This window comes from Panulirus ornatus, chromosome 44 (assembly GCF_036320965.1).
Source record: "Panulirus ornatus isolate Po-2019 chromosome 44, ASM3632096v1, whole genome shotgun sequence".
Lineage (NCBI taxonomy): Eukaryota > Metazoa > Arthropoda > Malacostraca > Decapoda > Palinuridae > Panulirus > Panulirus ornatus.
The window spans coordinates 6,220,025-6,240,979 of NC_092267.1; the positions used below are offsets into that span (position 1 = coordinate 6,220,025).

The 20,955-nt window shown below is 39.8% G+C and overlaps 1 long non-coding RNA gene across 20 annotated transcripts in view; it reads right to left on the minus strand.

Moving 5' to 3' along the window:
• Positions 1 to 20,525, minus strand: part of LOC139762694 (uncharacterized) — a 74,312-nt gene extending 53,787 nt beyond the window's left edge. For 2 of the 20 annotated variants that reach the window (XR_011715794.1, XR_011715795.1), the window contains exons 1-6: positions 20,452 to 20,525; positions 5,902 to 6,481; positions 5,595 to 5,683; positions 5,289 to 5,377; positions 4,740 to 4,828; positions 1,533 to 1,621 (exon numbers count right to left, since the gene is read on the minus strand). This is a non-coding gene — a long non-coding RNA (uncharacterized lncRNA). The other 18 variants (XR_011715790.1, XR_011715791.1, XR_011715780.1 and 15 more) reach the window with 17 other exon arrangements.
• Positions 20,526 to 20,955: the final 430 nt, after the last annotated feature.

A 20,955-nucleotide genomic window follows, 5' to 3' on the forward strand; every position in this document is an offset into this window, starting at 1 on the left:
CACCACTACTTGTTATCACCTCCCCATTAGCCCCCTTCACTGAAGTTCCCATTTGCTCCCTTGTCTTACGCACTTTATTTACCTCCTTCCAAAACATCTTTTTATTCTCCCTAAAATTTAATGATACTCTCTCACCCCAACTCTCATTTGCCCTCTTTTTCACCTCTTATACCCTTCTCTTGACCTCCTGCCTCTTTCTTTTATACCTCTCCCACTCATTTGCATTTTTTCCCAGCAAAAATCGTCCAAATGCCTCTCTCTTCTCCTTCACTAATAATCTACTTCTTCATCCCACCACTCACTACCTTTTCTAATCAACCCACCTCCCATGCTTCTCATGCCACAAGCATCTTTTGCACAAGCCATCACTGCTTCCCTAAATACATCCCATTCCTCCCCCACTCCCCTTACCTCCTTTGTTCTCACCTTTTTCCATTCTGTACTCAGTCTCTTCTGGTACTTCCTCACACAAGTCTCCTTCCCAAGCTCGCTCACTCTCACCACTCTCTTCACCCCAACATTCTCTCTTCTTTTCTGAAAACCCCCACAAATCTTAACCCTTCGCCTCCACAAGATAATGATCAGACATCCCTCCAGTTGCACCTCTCAGCACATTAATATCAAAAAGTCTCTCTTTCGTGCATCTATCAATTAACACGTAATCCAATAACGCTCTCTGGCCATCTCTCCTACTTACATACGTATATTTATGTATATCTCGCTTTTTAAACCAGGTATTCCCAATCACCAGTCCTTTTTCAGCACATAAATCTACAAGCTCTTCACCATTTCCATTTACAACACTGAACACTCCATGTATACCAATTATTCCCTCAACTGCCACATTACTCACCTTTGCATTCAAATCACCCATCACTATAACCCGGTCTTGTGCATCAAAACCACTAACACACTCATTCAGCTGCTCCAAGAACACTTGCCTCTCATGATCTTTCTTCTCATGCTCAGGTGCATATGCACCAATAATCACCCATCTCTCTCCATCAACTTTCAGTTTTACCCATATCAATCTAGAATTTACTTTCTAACACTATCACATACTCCCACAACTCCAGATTCAGGAGTAGTGCTACTCCTTCCCTTGCTCTTGTCCTCTCACTAACCCCTGACTTTACTCCTAAGACATTCCCAAACCACTCTTCCCCTTTACCCTTGAGCTTCGTTTCACTCAGAGCCAAAACATCCAGGTTCCTTTCCTCAAACATACTACCTATCTCTCCTTTTTTCTCATCTTGGTTACATCCACACATATTTAGACACCCCAATCTGAGCCTTCGAGGAGGATGAGCACTCCTCGCATGACTCCTTCTTCTGTTTCCCTTTTTAGAAAGTTAAAATACAAGGAGGGGAGGGTTTCTGGCCCCCAGCTCCCTTCCCCTTTAGTCGCCTTCTATGACACATGAGGAATGCGTGGTAAGTATTCTTTCTCCCCTATCCCCAGGGATAAAATACCTCTCCAAGGTATAAGTAATTATTAGGTAAATATATGGAGGTATGGTATAATAACTTACTTGAGAGCAGCCATTCCTATCAATTATATACAACAGCAGGGACTTCTATTTTCTTGAATGATGCCTTCTCACTACATCATACAACAGGACTGAAAATAATAAATGAGAGGTTGACATAGGATACACGTGTCAATTCAGAAACTTCCATTACTAGTATATGCTTTCATGATTATCATAATACAACTATGCCTAACAGATCTTTAAATCTTACTTGATGCTGACCAGAAAGACATAAAACCATTCCTCTCCAAGGTTTTTATTTTATTTATTTTGCTTTGTCGCTGTCTCCCGCGTTTGCGAGGTAGCGCAATGAAACAGACGAAAGAAAATGGCCCAACCCACCCCCATACACATGTATATACATACACGTCCACACACGCAAATATACATACCTATACATCTCAATGTACACATATATATACACACACAGACATACATAAATACCCATGCACACAATTCACACTGTCTGCCTTTATTCATTCCCATCGCCACCTCGCCACACATGGAATACCATCCCCCTCCCCCCTCATGTGTGCGAGGTAGCACTAGGAAAAGACAACAAAGGCCTCATTCGTTCACACTCAGTCTCTAGCTGTCATGCAATAATGCCCAAAACCACAGCTCCCTTTCCACATCCAGGCCCCACACAACTTTCCATGGTTTACCCCAGACGCTTCACATGCCCTGATTCAACCCACAGACAGCACGTCAACCTCGGTATACCACATCGATCCAATTCACTCTATTCCTTGCCCGCCTTTCGCCCTCCTGCATGTTCAGGCCCCGATCACTCAAAATCTTTTTCACTCCATCTTTCCACCTAAAATTTGGTCTCCCACTTCTCCTCATTCCCTCCACCTCTGACACATATATCCTCTTGGTCAATCTTCCCTCGCTCATTCTCTCCATGTGACCAAACCATTTCAAAACACCCTCTTCTGCTCTCTCAACCATGCTCTTTTTATTTCCACACATCTCTCTTACCCTTACATTACTTACTCGATCAAACCACCTCACACCACATATTGCCCTCAAACATCTCATTTCCAGCACATCCACCCTCCTGCACACAACTCTATCCACAGCCCACGCCTCGCAACCAAACAACATTGTTGGAACCACTATTCCTTCAAACATACCCATTTTTGCTTTCCGAGATAATGTTCTCGACTTCCACACATTCTTCAAGGCTCCCAGGATTTTCGCCCCCTCCCCCACCCTATGATTCACTTCCGCTTCCATGGTTCCATCTGCTGCCAGATCCACTCCCAGATATCTAAAACACTTTACTTCCTCCAGTTTTTCTCCATTCAAACTTACCTCCCAATTGACTTGACCCTCAACCCTACTGTACCTAACAACCTTGCTCTTATTCACATTTAATCTTAACTTTCTTCTTTCACACGCTTTACCAAACTCAGTCACCAGCTTCTGCAGTTTCTTACATGAATCAGCCACCAGTGCTGTATCATCAGCGAACAACAACTGACTCACTTCCCAAGCTCTCTCATCCACGACTTCATACTTGCCCCTCTTTCCAAAACTCTTGCATTCACCTCCCTAACAACCCCATCCATAAACAAATTAAACAACCATGGAGACATCACACACCCCTGCCGCAAACCCACATTCACTCAGAACCAATCACTTTCCTCTCTTCCTACACATACACATGCTTTACATCCTCGATAAAAACTTTTCACTGCTTCTAACAACTTGCCTCCCACACCATATATTCTTAATACCTTCCACAGAGTATCTCTTCACTGCTTCTAACAACTTGCCTCCCACACCATATATTCTTAATACCTTCCACAGAGCATCTCTATCAACTCTATCATATGCCTTCTCCAGATCCATAAATACTACATACAAATCCATTTGCTCCTCTAAGTATTTCTCACATACATTCTTCAAAGCAAACACCTGATCCACACATCCTCTACCACTTCTGAAACCACACTGCTCTTCCTCAATCTGATGCTCTGTACATGCCTTCACCCTCTCAATCAATACCCTCCCATATAATTTACCAGGAATACTCAAACTTATACCTCTGTAATTTGAGCACTCGCTCTTATCCCCTTTGCCTTTGTACAATGGCACTATGCATGCATTCCGCCAATCCTCAGGCACCTCACCATGGGTCTTTTTTTTTTTTTTTTTTTTTGCCGCTGTCTCCCGCGTTTGCGAGGTAGCGCAAGGAAACAGACGAAAGAAATGGCCCAACCCACCCCCATACACATGTATATACATACGTCCACACACGCAAATATACATACCTACACAGCTTTCCATGGTTTACCCCAGACGCTTCACATGCCCTGATTCAATCCACTGACATGACATGAGTCATGCATACATTAAATAACTTTACCAACCAGTCAACAATAGTCACCCCCTTTTTTAATAGATTCCACTGCAATATCATCCTTGCCGGCTTTCATCTTCCGCAAAGCTTTTACTACCTCTTCTCTGTTTACCAAATCATTTTCCCTAACCCTCTCACTTTGCACACCACCTCGACCAAAACACCCTATATCTGCCACTCGATCATCAAACACATTCAACAAACCTTCAAAATACTCACTCCATCTCCTTCTCACATCACCACTACTTGTTATCACCTCCCCATTAGTGCCCTTCACTGAAGTTCCCATTTGCTCCCTTGTCTTACGCACTTTATTTACCTCCTTCCAAAACATCTTTTTATTCTCCCTAAAATTTAATGATACTCTCTCACCCCAACTCTCATCTGCCCTCTTTTTCACCTCTTGCACCTTTCTCTTGACCTCCTGTCTCTTTCTTTTATACATCTCCCACTCGATTGCATTTTTTCCCTGCAAAAATCGTCCAAATGCCTCTCTCTTCTCTTTCACTAATAATCTTACCTCTTCATCCCACCACTCACTACCCTTTCTAATCAACCCACCTCTCACGCTTCTCATGCCACAAGCATCTTTTGCGCACTCCCTACATCATACAACAGGACTGTAAAAAATAATGAATGAGAGGTTGACATAGGATACATGTGTCACTTCAGAAACTTCCATTACTAGTATATGCTTCCATGATTATCCTAATACAACTATGCCTATCAGATCTCTAAATCTTACTTGATGCTGACCAGAAATATATAAAACCATCCCTCTCCAAGGTATAGGTAATTTTTTGGTAAATATATGGTGGTATGGTATGATAACTTACTTAAAACAAGCCATTCCTGTCAATTATATACAACAGCAGGGACTTCGGTTTTCTTGAATGATGCCTTCTCACTAAATCATACAACAGGACTGTAAAAAATAAATGAGAGGTTGACAGATGATACATGTGGTTTTGGCATATTTCATGCAACAGATAAAGACTGGATGAGAATAAACGCAACCTTACTTCATATGTTCCTGGTGCTATTTCACTAACACGCAAAATGGTAAATATAAAAAACCAATTTTCTTGTAGTGCCCAAGTTTATCTAATAACCCAGATATTCACCATTCTAAAGGAATGGTCATATACACAAGAGATACCTCAGGTGAATCCTACCCAATTTCAGATGTACAACAAATGCTCTAGTACATAACTCCTACTGTCATCTCAGTTAACATGAAAACTGCAAACTTCTATGTTTTCATTATAATACAACTATGCCTATCTTTAAATTTTATTGTGCTGACTAGAATGATGAGAACAATCCCTCTCTAAGGTATAGGTAATTATTTGGTAAATATATGGTGGTATGGTATAATAACTTACTCGAGAGCAGCCATTCCTGTCAATTATATACAACAGCAGGGTCTTCTGTTTTCTTGAACGATGCCTTCTCACTACATCATACAATAGGACTGTAAAAAAATAATACATGAGAGGTTGACAAAGGATACACATGTCAATTCAGAAACTTTCATTACTAGTATATGCTTTCATGATTATCATAATACAACTATGCCTATCAGATCTTTAAATCCTACTTGGTGCTGACCAGAAAGATATAAAACCATCCCTCTCCAAGATATAGGTAATTATTATGTAAATATATGGTGGTATGGTATAATAACTTACTTAAGAGCAGCCATTCCTGTCAATTATATACAACAGCAGGGACTTCCGTTTTCTTGAATGATGTCTTCTCACTACATCATACAATGGGACTGTAAAAATTAATAAATGAGAGGTTGACAGAGGATACACGTGTCAATTCAGAAACTTCCATTACTAGTATATGCTTTCATGATTATCATAATACAACTATGCCTATCAGATCTTTAAATCCTACTTGGTGCTGACCAGAAAGATATAAAACCATCCCTCTCCAAGGTATAGGTAACCATTTGGTAAATAAATGACAGTATGGTATATTAGTACTTACTTAACAGCAGCCATTCCTGTCAGTTATATACAACTGACTTGTGACCTTGAATGCTGACATCACATTATACAACAGGCCTGGAAAAAATAAAAATCCAGAAACAGACATTGTTGAAGAAAGGAAAAAACAAAACAATGCAAGTGTGTGTGTGTGTGGTGTGTGTGTGTGTGTGGTGTGGTTGTGTGTGTGGAAGATGCAAAGAACTGCAGCTGCTTACGCAAAGAGTTGCAATAATTGTAGTCTACTACGATATTTTTATCCCTTGCTACTTCCTCAAACTAATTATCAGATATGTTACTATATACAGTGTATTACTACATCCACTACAACATATGCTAAAATATGCATGCAATATTAGTAAAGTTAACAGTAACATATAACCAATACCATTTCTAAACCAATAAAACAAAGCTGTCAGTCATGTCAGTCACTCTGTCAAATTGGGTCATGTCAAAAAATCACCAGACACGAAACATCCTCAGCATGTATCAGGAACACTCGGAGAGGATATCTTCTAATGACCTCGATGATGGTTTGGAAGATCAAGTGGATGACCCTTGCGGCTGCATTTGTCCTGCTCCTGCAAAATGAGTGAATAGTCTCGTATTAAAAACAGTCATTTGTTAAATGAAGATATTCTCAACATTCCCAGCGTAAGCAGTTTCTCCTTTAAAATCAAATGACTTTCATGATCCTCAATATATTTATCAACTAGTTACCACAAAACCAAAAATACTGACGTACCCATGAGTACAAAAGAAAAAAATTGGGCACACTTCCTAAACTGTACATAGGATAAGCAGATTGTTTTAACATGTTCTCTCTTGTGCACATACTAGAAATTACATCTTCCGCAGATCTTTATGCCAATCCACAAGCAACCTACTTAACTGTACAATAAATTAACTGCATCTTTCCTTTAACAGAAATATGGGTGATAAATGAAACGCTTGATCCATACATCATTGGAATTACTGTAACGTAACAATTTTTACCCTCCCAGAAGTGAAATCTTATGCCATACATTCCTCGATGCTCCATTACCATTGCGACATAACCATTCTTACCCTCCCAGATAGTGAAATCTTATCCCATACATTCCTCGATGCCCCATTACCATTAACCAAAACCCCTTTCTCTTAAGTAAATCCTGCAGTTTCATAGCTGCACTATTTCCAGTAGCACGGAAATAATGGGGCTCCTTTGGGGTAACAAGTTCATCACTGAGAATGACATTCTTTTGTCGACAGACTATTTAGTTTGGCCTAATGTGACTTGTCACATGACAATCATAGTCAATACATAACTGATGGTTTAACGGCAAACTACACAATTATTTCCGCTATGGAAGTACAGGTATAGATTTCAAGTCTCCAGTGATATTCTAAAAGGATTATCCCCATACTTCTAAATAATCCTCGACAACTGCCTTATTTAAAACCATTGAATAAAGTCATGATTCGGGTCATGCTCCACTGATATTAAATTCTTAAAACATTACCACAGGAGAAAGTAGCTTAATATTCAAAGCTAGAAGTCATGAAGAACTTAAGTGGTAAATTACCCAATTTACTCGATGCTGTATATACCTCAATCCATCAACATAGGTTTCAATGGGCACCTGAATAAAGTCAACCTATCAACCAATTCCAAGTACAGAACTACTGTTGTTGTTTATATTAACCGACGCCATGTTGGATCTGATTTCCTCGATTGGTAAATAATTATGTAAAATAATCAATGTTAATGACAAAAGATTTACGAGGTTTAAAACGATCCTAAGGGGCAGATAAATGTAAATTATAAAAATACTAAACTATCTGCTGAGCAAGGTCAGAAGACGTTTGGATAAATTTATACCAAATGTGTATCATCCAATTACCCTCCATTTTCCCTGGCAAACATATCCCTTAATGCTTTATTTAATCGCTGTAAAACATTCTACGAATCATAACTTGCAGCAAGTAATTCTGTAAAAACTACACAATTATGGAATAAATGAAACATTCAAGCTGTTGGTCAATCAAACCTAACCTACACATTCAACTAATGTCAAAATAATGTTAAAGACCCCAGACCAATCACAAATCTGCCATTGATATAGTGAAATAGACTTCCAATCCGCCACTATGTACCAAGACGAAATAAAGTCACAATTCGCCATTAATAGGTTTTCAAATCTGCCAAAGTTTAATATATATATATATATATATTATATATATATATATATATATATATATATATATATATATATATATATACGAAACCGTCGATTAATGGCGTCAAATTTCAATTCCTCCCTATATCAAGTAGGGAAATAATGCACATCATAAAACCCAAGAGGATTGAAGAACTTACCCTCACGGAGCCGATGAACAAAGAGGTTGCAACTGGTAAGGACTCGTTCTCGAAACCTCGGTATGTTGAAGATTCGAAGCTGCTTCGAACACAAACCTTCAAACGAATATTGATTTTTTCCCCATGTCTTTCTCATTATTTCCAGAACAAACTCAATAAAATCTCCTCGAATATTAAGACAGAGAATATATATGTAAATGTAATAAGCTCATCCATCAGATAATGATAAAAAATAAACCCGAGATATTTCTTGAGTTCATTCACGGTTCAAAGACGAGTTGAGCGGGGTGAAGCAACCCGAGTCGTTTTAACAAGCCATTAAGAGCGGTTCGGTTGTTTCAACTTTAACCGAATATTTGCTACAGATATAGATAAAGATACTCAAATTTTGGTTTGAACAACTGTGAAGGTAAATTTTTACTTTAAAACGTCAAAAAGACTATAATCATCGAGATACGTATGTTAAAAGTAATGATTCACGATATAAGTGTCTATTTGGTAATTTTACATGATTTAAAATGTGATGTTAAGGACCACGACAGCAGCGACATCTTGCTCGGATCAGGAAAAGTAAAATGTGTCCAAGAAAATATATAAATGAATAACATTGATGTGGTTGTTTGGCGGCCGAGCCGAAGTTCTGCATTCATTCCCATATGAAAGCAATCATTTTACCCGAATAAACGTATTATAACGCAATCTTAACATTAATTGAAAATTAAACAGCCACTTCAACAATTGGAATATGACATTGTCCAGTCTAAAGTACGAGACGCGACATTCCATTCATCTAGAGACATTTGCGAGTTCATGAACATTCTCGCTGGGGAAGCCCTGTTAGGTTTAGGTCATCTTGATGTAATCTAAGATGTAGAGTTACGTTGCTTATGAAGCCATGTGAGCGAACTACAGTAACAAATTATACTGTTAACGGAGAGGTGTTCCATATTAATTCCTTCCTTATCATCTCCTCTCTTACCTGCTTCAGAAAATACGTTCAAATCGGCTTCCATGTGTATTCAATGGACACAAGTTATCGATATTCAAATATCAGAGAAGAATGAAGATATTTCACAAAGTAAACATTTTCATTTAATTTCCCTCTGGATGGTCTCATATTTTTCCTTTCTCGTTATTTCCCCTGCAGTTATTGGTGTTCATCTGAACAAAATGCTACTGTTCTGTCTTTTCCGTATCAAAAACAAACTAATTCTATCTATATACAATATAACATTTATGTCTCTTTCACACTCTGCCTCTCCTTTTATCTATATGCATGTATTGCTTAAATCAAATGTCTACCAGAGTCAATAAAACAAAATTCCTTGTATTTCTTATGGACTAAATGTCTAAAAATGTAATAAATCAGTTACTAAAAGGCGACTAGAGGGGACGGGAGCGGGGGGCCAGAAATCCTCCCCTCCTTGTAATTTTAACTTTCTAAAAAATGGGAAACAGAAGGAGTCACGCGGGGAGTGCTCATCCTCCTCGTAGACTCAGATTGGGGTGTCTAAATGTGTGTGGATGTAACCAAGATGTGAAAAAAGGAGAGATAGGTAGTATGTTTGAGGAGAGGAACCTGGATGTTTTGGCTCTGAGTGAAACGAAGCTCAAGGGTAAAGGGGAAGAGTGGTTTGGGAATGTCTTGGGAGTAAAGTCGGGGTTAGTGAGAGGACAAGAGCAAGGGAAGGAGTAGCAGTACCCCTGAATCAGGAGTTGTGGGAGTATGTGATAGAGTGTAAGAAAGTAAATTCTAGATTGATATGGGTAAAACTGAAAGTTGATGGAGAGAGATGGGTGATTATTGGTGCATATGCACCAGGGCATGAGAAGAAAGATCATGAGAGCAAGTGTTTTGGGAGCAGCTGAATGAGTGTGTTAGTGGTTTTGATGCACGAGACCGGGTTATAGTGATGGGTGATTTGAATGCAAAGGTGAGTAATGTGGCAGTTGAGGGAATAATTGGTATACATGGGGTGTTCAGTGCTGTAAATGGAAATGGTGAAGAGCTTGTAGATTTATGTGCTGAAAAAGGACTGGTGATTGGGAATACCTGGTTTAAAAAGCGAGATATACATAAGTATACGTATGTACGTAGGAGAGATGGCCAGAGAGCATTATTGGATTACGTTTTAATTGGCAGGCGCGCGAAAGAGAGACTTTTGGATGTTAATGTGCTAAGAGGTGCAACTGGAGGGATGTCTAATCATTATCTTGTGGAGGCTAAGGTGAAGATTTGTATGGGTTTTCAGAAAAGAAGAGTGAATGTTGGGGTGAAGAGGGTGGTGAGAGTAAGTGAGCTTGGGAAGGAGACTTGTGTGAGGAAGTACCAGGAGAGACTGAGTACAGAATGGAAAAAGGTGAGAACAATGGAAGTAAGGGGAGTGGGGGAGGAATGGGATGTATTTAGGGAATCAGTGATGGATTGCACAAAAGATGCTTGTGGCATGAGAAGCGTGGGAGGTGGGTTGATTAGAAAGGGTAGTGAGTGGTGGGATGAAGAAGTATGATTATTAGTGAAAGAGAAGAGAGAGGCATTTGGACGATTTTTGCAGGGAAAAAATGCAATTGAGTGGGAGATGTATAAAAGAAAGAGACAGGAGGTCAAGAGAAAGGTGCAAGAGTTGAAAAAGAGGGCAAATGAGAGTTGGGGTGAGAGAGTATCATTAAATTTTAGGGAGAATAAAAAGATGTTTTGGAAGGAGGTAAATAAAGTGCGTAAGACAAGGGAGCAAATGGGAACTTGATTGAGAGGGTGAAGGCATGTACAGAGCATCAGATTGGGGAAGAGCAGTGTGGTTTCAGAAGTGGTAGAGGATGTGTGGATCAGGTGTTTGCTTTGAAGAATGTATGTGAGAAATACTTAGAAAAGCAAATGGATTTGTATGTAGCATTTATGGATCTGGAGAAGGCATATGATAGAGTTGATAGAGATGCTCTGTGGAACGTATTAAGAATATATGGTGTGGGAGGCAAGTTGTTAGAAGCAGTGAAAAGTTTTTATCGAGGATGTAAGGCATGTGTACGTGTAGGAAGAGAGGAAAGTGATTGGTTCTCAGTGAATGTAGGTTTGCGGCAGGGGTGTGTGATGTCTCCATGGTTGTTTAATTGGTTTATGGATGGGGTTGTTAGGGAGGTGAATGCAAGAGTTTTGGAAAGAGGGGCAAGTATGAAGTCTGTTGTGGATGAGAGAGCTTGGGAAGTGAGTCAGTTGTTGTTCGCTGATGACACAGCGCTGGTGGCTGATTCATGTGAGAAACTGCAGAAGCTGGTGACTGAGTTTGGTAAAGTGTGTGAAAGAAGAAAGTTAAGAGTAAATGTGAATAAGAGCAAGGTTATTAGGCACAGTAGGGTTGAGGGTCAAGTCAATTGGGAGGTAAGTTTGAATGGAGAAAAACTGGAGGAAGTAAAGTGTTTTAGATATCTGGGAGTGGATCTGGCAGCGGATGGAACCATGGAAGCGGAAGTGAATCATAGGGTGGGGGAGGGGGCGAAAATCCTGGGATCCTTGAAGAATGTGTGGAAGTTGAGAACATTATCTCGGAAAGCAAAAATGGGTATGTTTGAAGGAATAGTGGTTCCAACAATGTCGTATGGTTGCGAGGCGTGGGCTGTGGATAGAGTTGTGCGCAGGAGGGTGGATGTGCTGGAAATGAGATGTTTGAGGACAATGTGTGGTGTGAGGTGGTTTGATCGAGTAAGTAATGTAAGGGTAAGAGAGATGTGTGGAAATAAAAAGAGCGTGGTTGAGAGAGCAGAAGAGGGTGTTTTGAAATGGTTTGGGCACATGGAGAGAATGAGTGAGGAAAGATTGACCAAGAGGATATATGTGTCGGAGGTGGAGGGAACGAAGAGAAGTGAGAGACCAAATTGGAGGTGGAAAGATGGAGTGAAAAAGATTTTGTGTGACTGGGGCCTGAACATGCAGGAAGGTGAAAGGCGGGCAAGGAATAGAGTGAATTGGATCGATGTGGTATACCGGGGTTGATGTGCTGTCTGTGGATTGAATCAGGGCATGTGAAGCGTCTGGGGTAAACCATGGAAAGTTGTGTGGGGCCTGGATGTGGAAAGGGAGCTGTGGGTTTGGGCATTATTGCATGACAGCTAGAGACTGAGTGTGAACAAATGGGGCCTTTGTTGTCTTTTCCTAGTGCTACCTCGCACACATGAGGGGGGAGGGGGATGGTATTCCATGTGTGGTGAGGTGGCGATGGGAATAAATAAAGGCAGACAGTGTGAATTGTGTACACGGGTATGTATGTATGTGTCTGTGTGTGTATATATATGTGTACATTGAGATGTATGGGTATGTATATTTGCGTGTGTGGACGTGTATGTATATACATTGTGTATGCGGGTGGGTTGGGCCATTTCTTTCGTCTGTTTCCTTGCACTACCTCGCAAAAGCGGCAGACCGGCAAAAAAAATAAATAAAAAAAAATAAAAAAATACTAAAAGGCAAAAGCAATTCTCATAAATTTGTCACATACAATCGTCAGTTTCATATAAAAGCACACTGGCTTTTTAAGTCCAATGTGTTGTAATCCAATTCTGATTACGTAAACTATTAGGTTCTCACTAGCTTATAATGACTTAATCATCAGGAAAAATCTTGATGATGCAAGAAATAACATGCCAATCTGGATTATATATATCTAATAAAACCTAGTATGTTTGAAGGTCATCTTACTCATACCAAAAAACGTACTGTTGTGATTAACAATATTCCTCACACTAAAAAAAACTACTGTTGTGGTGATGGTTCCATCCTCCCTAGTAACTTTTTCCTCATCGTGGAAAAATCTATGCTCACTACACAGCTGTCACCAACCTTTCCTGATATATATAATCATGATATAATTCTCCTGATCCAATCTAACAGAGTACCATTCGGTTAAACTTTTCCCAATGTTCTCTTTAGCTTTTTCAACTGAGACAGCACAGGCAACTGAGAGCCCTAATCAGAGCCACCTTGGTTACACTATATGTACATGTCCCCTAGCCTAAGGCTAGTTCCATTTTACTGACTAATGCACAATGGAACATGAACAGCTTGTGTTGACTGCAGACTGACTATCACACCCTGGATTCAAACCTATGTGGGTTCAACATGTGTGGCCTGTAAATGCTATCATTCATTTTCCTGTGCTCTATTTCAGATTTGAAGGCAGTAATGAATCACAGTCATTTCTGCTTTTTTGTGGTATTTCCTCTGTAATGGTATCCAATCCCAGCATTTCATCTTACGTAAATACCACTCTGTTCCCTAGTCTAAATTACACCAGTCACAAGCATGGACAAGAAAGAATTTTGGGTAATTACTATAAATAATTTTCAAATGTTTTATTAAGTAATCATTTACATAGTTTACATAAATAAAACATTCAAAAGCTGGAAAACCATATCTGAAAGATCAGTAATATATCTATAATTCAAAAACTCGGAAATACAACTGCTGTTCAACTCTGAAATATGAATGCAGATTAATCAAATTAATTCAGAATGACACTTGGGTCTGATATACGCACTAATTTGGGAACACCTAATCTATGTATCAACCTTGGCATCAAAATGAATTTATTGTATTTTAAGGAATTTTATCATATTATCATTACACTTGGTCGCTGTCTCCTGTGTTAGCAAGGTAGCGCAAGGAAACAGATGAAAGAATGGCCCAACCCATCCACATACACATGTATATACATAAACACCCACACACGCACATATACATACCTATACATTTCATTATCTACATATATACAAGTACATATACGTACATATATAGGTGAAGATTTGTATGGGTTTTCAGAAAAGAAGAGTGAATGTTGGGGTGAAGAGGGTGGTGAGAGTAAGTGAGCTTGGGAAGGAGACTTGTGTGAGGAAGTACCAGGAGAGACTGAGTACAGAATGGAAAAAGGTGAGAACAATGGAAGTAAGGGGAGTGGGGGAGGAATGGAATGTATTTAGGGAATCAGTGATGGAGTGCGCAAAAGATGCTTGCGGCATGAGAAGCGTGGGAGGTGGGTTGATTAGAAAGGGTAGTGAGTGGTGGGATGAAGAAGTAAGATTATTAGTGAAAGAGAAGAGAGAGGCATTTGGACGATTTTTGCAGGGAAAAAATGCAATTGAGTGGGAGATGTATAAAAGAAAGAGACAGGAGGTCAAGAGAAAGGTGCAAGAGGTGAAAAAGAGGGCAAATGAGAGTTGGGGTGAGAGAGTATCATTAAATTCTAGGGAGAATAAAAAGATGTTTTGGAAGGAGGTAAATAAAGTGCATAAGACAAGGGAGCAAATGGGAACTTCAGTGAAGGGCGCTAATGGGGAGGTGATAACAAGTAGTGGTGATGTGAGAAGGAGATGGAGTGAGTATTTTGAAGGTTTGTTGAATGTGTTTGATGATAGAGTGGCAGATATAGAGTGTTTTGGTTGAGGTGGTGTGCAAAGTGAGAGGGTTAGGGAAAATGATTTGGTAAACAGAGAAGAGGTAGTAAAAGCTTTGTGGAAGATGAAAGCCGGCAAGGCAGCAGGTTTGGATGGTATTGCAGTGAAATCTATTAAAAAAGGGGGTGACTGTATTGTTGACTGGTTGGTAAGGTTATCTAATGTATGTATGACTCATGGTGAGGTTCTGGAGGATTGGCGGAATGCGTGCATAGTGCCATTGTACAAAGGCAAAGGGGATAAGAGTGAGTGCTCAAATTACAGAAGTATAAGTTTGGGAGGGTGGTGAGAGTAAGTGAGCTTGGGAAGGAGACTTGTGTGAGGAAGTACCAGGAGAGACTGAGTACAGAAAGGAAAAAAGTGAGAACAATGGAAGTAAGGGGAGTGGGGGAGGAATGGGATGTACTTAGGGAATCAGTGATGGATTGCGCAAAAGATGCTTGTGGCATGAGAAGAGTGGGAGGTGGGTTGATTAGAAAGGGTAGTGAGTGGTGGGATGAAAAAGTAAGATTATTAGTGAAAGAGAAGAGAGAGGCATTTGGACGATTTTTGCAGGGAAAAAATGCAATTGAGTAGGAGGTGTATAAAAGAAAGAGACAGGAGGTCAAGAGAAAGGTGCAAGAAGTGAAAAAGAGGGCAAATGAGAGTTGGGGTGAGAGAGTATCATTAAATTTTAGGGAGAATAAAAAGATGTTCTGGAAGGAGGTAAATAAAGAGCGTAAGACAAGGAAGCAAATGGGAACTTCAGTGAAGGGCGCAAATGGGGAGTGATAACAAGTAGTGGTGATGTGAGAAGGAGATGGAGTGAGTACTTTGAAGGTTTGTTGAATGTATTAGATGATAGAGTGGCAGATATAGGGTGTTTTGGTCGAGGTGGTGTGCAAAGTGAGAGGGTTAGGGAAAATGATTTGGTAAACAGAGAAGAGGTAGTAAAAGCTTTGCGGAAGATGAAAGCCGGCAAGGCAGCAGGTTTGGATGGTATTGCAGTGGAATTTATTAAAAAAGGGGGTGACTGTATTATTGACTGGTTGGTAAGGTTATTTAATGTATGTATGACTCATGGTGAGGTGCCTGAGGATTGGCGGAATGCGTGCATAGTGCCATTGTACAAAGGCAAAGGGGATAAGAGTGAGTGCTCAAATTACAGAGGTATAAGTTTGTTGAGTATTCCTGGTAAATCATATGGGAGGGTATTGATTGAGAGGGTGAAGGCATGTACAGAGCATCAGATTGGGGAAGAGCAGTGTGGTTTCAGAAGTGGTTGAGGATGTGTGGATCAGGTGTTTGCTTTGAAGAATGTATGTGAGAAATACTTAGAAAAGCAAATGGATTTGTATGTAGCATTTATGGATCTGGAGAAGGCATATGATAGAGTTGATAGAGATGCTCTGTGGAACGTATTAAGAATATATGGTGTGGGAGGCAAGTTGTTAGAAGCAGTGAAAAGTTTTTATCGAGGATGTAAGGCATGTGTACGTGTAGGAAGAGAGGAGAGTGATTGGTTCTCAGTGAATGTAGGTTTGCGGCAGGGGTGTGTGATGTCTCCATGGTTGTTTAATTGGTTTATGGATGGGGTTGTTAGGGAGGTGAATGCAAGAGTTTTGGAAAGAGGGGCAAGTATGAAGTCTGTTGGGGATGAGAGAGCTTGGGAAGCGAGTCAGTTGTTGTTAGCTGATGATACAGCGCTGGTGGCTGATTCATGTGAGAAACTGCAGAAGCTGGTGACTGAGTTTGGTAAAGTGTGTGAAAGAAGAAAGTTAAGAGTAAATGTGAATAAGAGCAAGGTTATTAGGTACAGTAGGGTTGAGGGTCAAGTCAATTGGGAGGTAAGTTTGAATGGAGAAAAACTGGAGGAAGTAAAGTGTTTTAGATATCTGGGAGTGGATCTGGCAGCGGATGGAACCATGGAAGCGGAAGTGGATCATAGGGTGGGGGAGGGGGTGAAAATCCTGGGATCCTTGAAGAATGTGTGGAAGTCGAGATTTATCTCGGAAAGCAAAAATGGGTATGTTTGAAGGAATAGTGGTTCCAACAATGTTGTATGGTTGCGAGGCGTGGGCTATGGATAGAGTTGTGTGCAGGAGGATGGATGTGCGGGAAATGAGATGTTTGAGGACAATGTGTGGTGTGAGGTGGTTTGATCGAGGAAGTAACGTAAGGGTAAGAGAGATGTGTGGAAATAAAAAGAGCGTGGTTGAGAGAGCAGAAGAGGGTGTTTTGAAATGGTTTGGGCACATGGAGAGAATGAGTGAGGAAAGATTGACCAAGAGGATATATGTGTCGGAGGTGGAGGGAACGAGGAGAAGTGGGAGACCAAATTGGAGGTGGAAAGATGGAGTGAAAAAGATTTTGTGTGATCGGGGCCTGAACATGCAGGAGGGTGAAAGGAGGGCAAGGAATAGAGTGAATTGGATCGATGTGGAATACAGGGGTTGACGTGCTGTCAGTGGATTGAATCAAGGCATGTGAAGCGTCTGGGGTAAACCATGGAAAGCTGTGTAGGTATGTATATTTGCGCGTGTGGACGTATGTATATACATGTGTATGGGGGTGGGTTGGGCCATTTCTTTCGTCTGTTTTCCTTGCGCTACCTCGCAAATGCGGGAGACAGCGACAAAAAAAAAAAAAAGTTTGTTGAGTATTCCTGGTAAATTATATGGGAGGGTATTGATTGAGAGGGTGAAGGCATGTACAGAGCATCAGATTGGGAAAGAGCAGTGTGGTTTCAGAAGTGGTAGAGGATGTGTGGATCAGGTGTTTGCTTTGAAGAATGTATGTGAGAAATACTTAGAAAAACAAATAGATTTGTATGTAGCATTTATGGATCTGGAGAAGGCATATGATAGAGTTGATAGAGATGCTCTGTGGAACGTATTAAGAATATATGGTGTGGGAGGCAAGTTGTTAGAAGCAGTGAAAAGTTTTTATCGAGGATGTAAGGCATGTGTACGCGTAGGAAGAGAGGAAAGTGATTGGTTCTCAGTGAATGTAGGTTTGCGGCAGGGGTGTGTGATGTCTCCATGGTTGTTTAATTTGTTTATGGATGGGGTTGTTAGGGAGGTGAGTGCAAGAGTTTTGGAAAGAGGGGCAAGTATGAAGTCTGTTGTGGATGAGAGAGCTTGGGAAGTGAGTCAGTTGTTGTTCGCTGATAATACAGCGCTGGTGGCAGATTCATGTGAGAAACTGCAGAAGCTGGTGACTGAGTTTGGTAAAGTGTGTGAAAGAAGAAAGTTAAGAGTAAATGTGAATAAGAGCAAGGTTATTAGGTACAGTAGGGTTGAGGGTTAAGACAATTGGGAGGTAAGTTTGAATGGAGAAAAACTGGAGGAAGTAAAGTGTTTTAGATATCTGGGAGTGGATCTGGCAGCAGATGGAACCATGGAAGTGGAAGTGAATCATAGGGTGGGGGAGGGGGCGAAAATCCTGGGAGCCTTGAAGAATGTGTGGAAGTCGAGAACATTATCTCGGAAAGCAAAAATGGGTATGTTTGAAGGAATAGTGGTTCCAACAATGTTGTATGGTTGCGAGGCGTGGGCTATGGATAGAGTTGTGCGCAGGAGGATGGATGTGCTGGAAATGAGATGTTTGAGGACAATGTGTGGTGTGAGGTGGTTTGATCGAGTAAGTAATGTAAGGGTAAGAGAGATGTGTGTAAATAAAAAGAGCGTGGTTGAGAGAGCAGAAGAGAGTGTTTTGAAATGGTTTGGGCACATGGAGAGAATGAGTGAGGAAAGATTGACCAAGAGGATATATGTGACGGAGGTGGAGGGAACGAGGAGATGTGGGAGACCAAATTGGAGGTGGAAAGATAGAGTGAAAAAGATTTTGAGTGATCGGGGCCTGAACATGCAGGAGGGTGAAAGGCGGGCAAGAAATAGAGTGAATTGGATCGATGTGGTATACCCGGGTTGACGTGCTGTCAGTGGATTGAATCAGGGCATGTGAAGCGTCTGGGGTAAACCATGGAAAGTTGTGTGGGGCCTGGATGTGGAAAGGGAGCTGTGGTTTCCGGCATTATTGCATGACAGCTAGAGACTGAGTGTGAACGAATGGGGCCTTTGTTGTCTTTTCCTAGCGCTACCTCGCACACATGAGGGGGGAGGGGGATGGTATTCCATGTGTGGCGAGGTGGCGATGGGAATGAATAAAGGCAGACAGTGTGAAATGGGTATATATGTATGTGTCTGTGTGTGTATATATATGTGTACATTGAGATGTATAGGTATGTATATTTGCATGTGTGGACGTGTATGTATATACATGTGTATGGGGGTGGGTTGGGCCATTTCTTTCGTCTGTTTCCTTGCGCTACCTCACAAACGCGGGAGACAGCGACAAAGCAAAATAAAATAAAAAAATATAAAATAGCTTTCATATCTGTATGGTTAATTTGTTTAAAATGACCTTTAAAATTAATATCTAAATACAAGGATAATTCTTTAAAAATGTTTTGAAGAAAAATAATGAAATGTCTGATACGAGAATCTTGTTTGCTTTGTGATACTGCTTCACTTGCAGTTTGTCACTTCAGCTTTTCACATCTGAAACATGAAAATAGAGCCTGTGTTGGCTGCTGCATAAAGTCCAAATTATCACCAAATGATGAAAAGTGCTGATCACTTTTACCAAAACAAAAATTTTTGTACTTCTCAAAAAAGTACCTTAATTGTGAGAAAATTGCATCTACGAGTAAATAAAATTTTGTTATAATAAACTAAAGAGAAATTTGCATCCATGGGTAAATAAGATTTTGACATAATAAACTTAGAATATGTGGGTTACAATACGTACATACACGATAGCTGTTTTAATTTTGTATGCATCTGTGGGTACTATCATTCAAATTTATGAGACCAAGTATAGTAATTCCTCAACTTCTTGCATACTGTTGAAGCCCTCTATCAGAATAATTAAGAAAAAAAATGTTTGTTCAGCATTCCCTAAACCAAGCCTGACAGCCTAGCATTATGCTTCTGTGAAAACCCGAACAAATCACGTCTAGCTGAAGGTTCAGAGAATAACACATCCATGAGGCACTTTCATGAAATGATATAAAGCTTTATTGTTTAAAACTTGATTTACACACCAAATAAAGCTCTCTAGAATGTAAACAGAGCAATGTGTGGATAAATGGTGTCACCCGCCTGCAAGACCTGTATAAAATTCATGACAGATTTTGATGAAAGTGGTACCAATGGATTTTTGAAAATCCATATTGTTGATATTGAGTAATTCTGGCCATCTTTCCTCAACTTCATGGACCTAATCACATTGCGGGGACACCACTCTATATGAGGTCTATAGTTTAAGGAACACATTAGTACCATTGTCGTCAAAATTCATTCACTGTAATACTTGTTTCCATAAACTGATGAACTGCCTCCACATTTTCCTTTTTATCTACAACAGTGTAGTGTTTTATCTCAACACTACAATGTGTCATAAATAATAATGATGCCAAGTTGAAAAGATGAGACAATAGAAAATGCTTATGGTACATAATTGATGTAAGATACCAGGACACAATTATAAACAACTACACTTTATATTAGAAATACTGACAAATATCAGATAAAAATGAGTTTCAAATCACCAAAACATTATATTAACCCAAATATTGTAAAAATTCAACGATAGTTTATTTCTGGAAGTTTACAAACGATGTGACACCCTTATTTGAGAATTCCATAACTACCTTAGTGGATAAAAACGTATCTACTTTTTAAATGGTACGAAGGTTACATTACTCACTTATGGTTGCTGCATACAGTAGATAATCTATAATCACTTCGTAATTATGGATGAAACATACAAGAAACTTTTCCCTCCATCACATCAAAAACATTACAGAAGTCACAACGAAATTTTAATTACAGGTTGCGTTATATATTATCTCATGGCTTTTGTATATATTTTCAGTATTGATTTCAAACCAATTTCATAAATGCTGGTTTAGAATTTATTGAAAGGAGTATGTTCTATTAGATAACATATACTACACCTTATTTGCATAATTCATAATATAAATTGTCCTAAAAATATCTTACGTAAGCTGTATATAATCATTTCACCTCTTAGGACATTCTCTGATAAGTCGGATTAAAATTTTGGAAATCCAGATTATCCTCCTGGTTGGTAATATATGGCTCCTGTCACTAATTAAATTGTAATTACCTAGACATATTTAGGCTTTTTAATCAAAAATAGATATATTAATTCGGGTTTCGAAAGGGTTCTATAAAAGATTAATTTTCT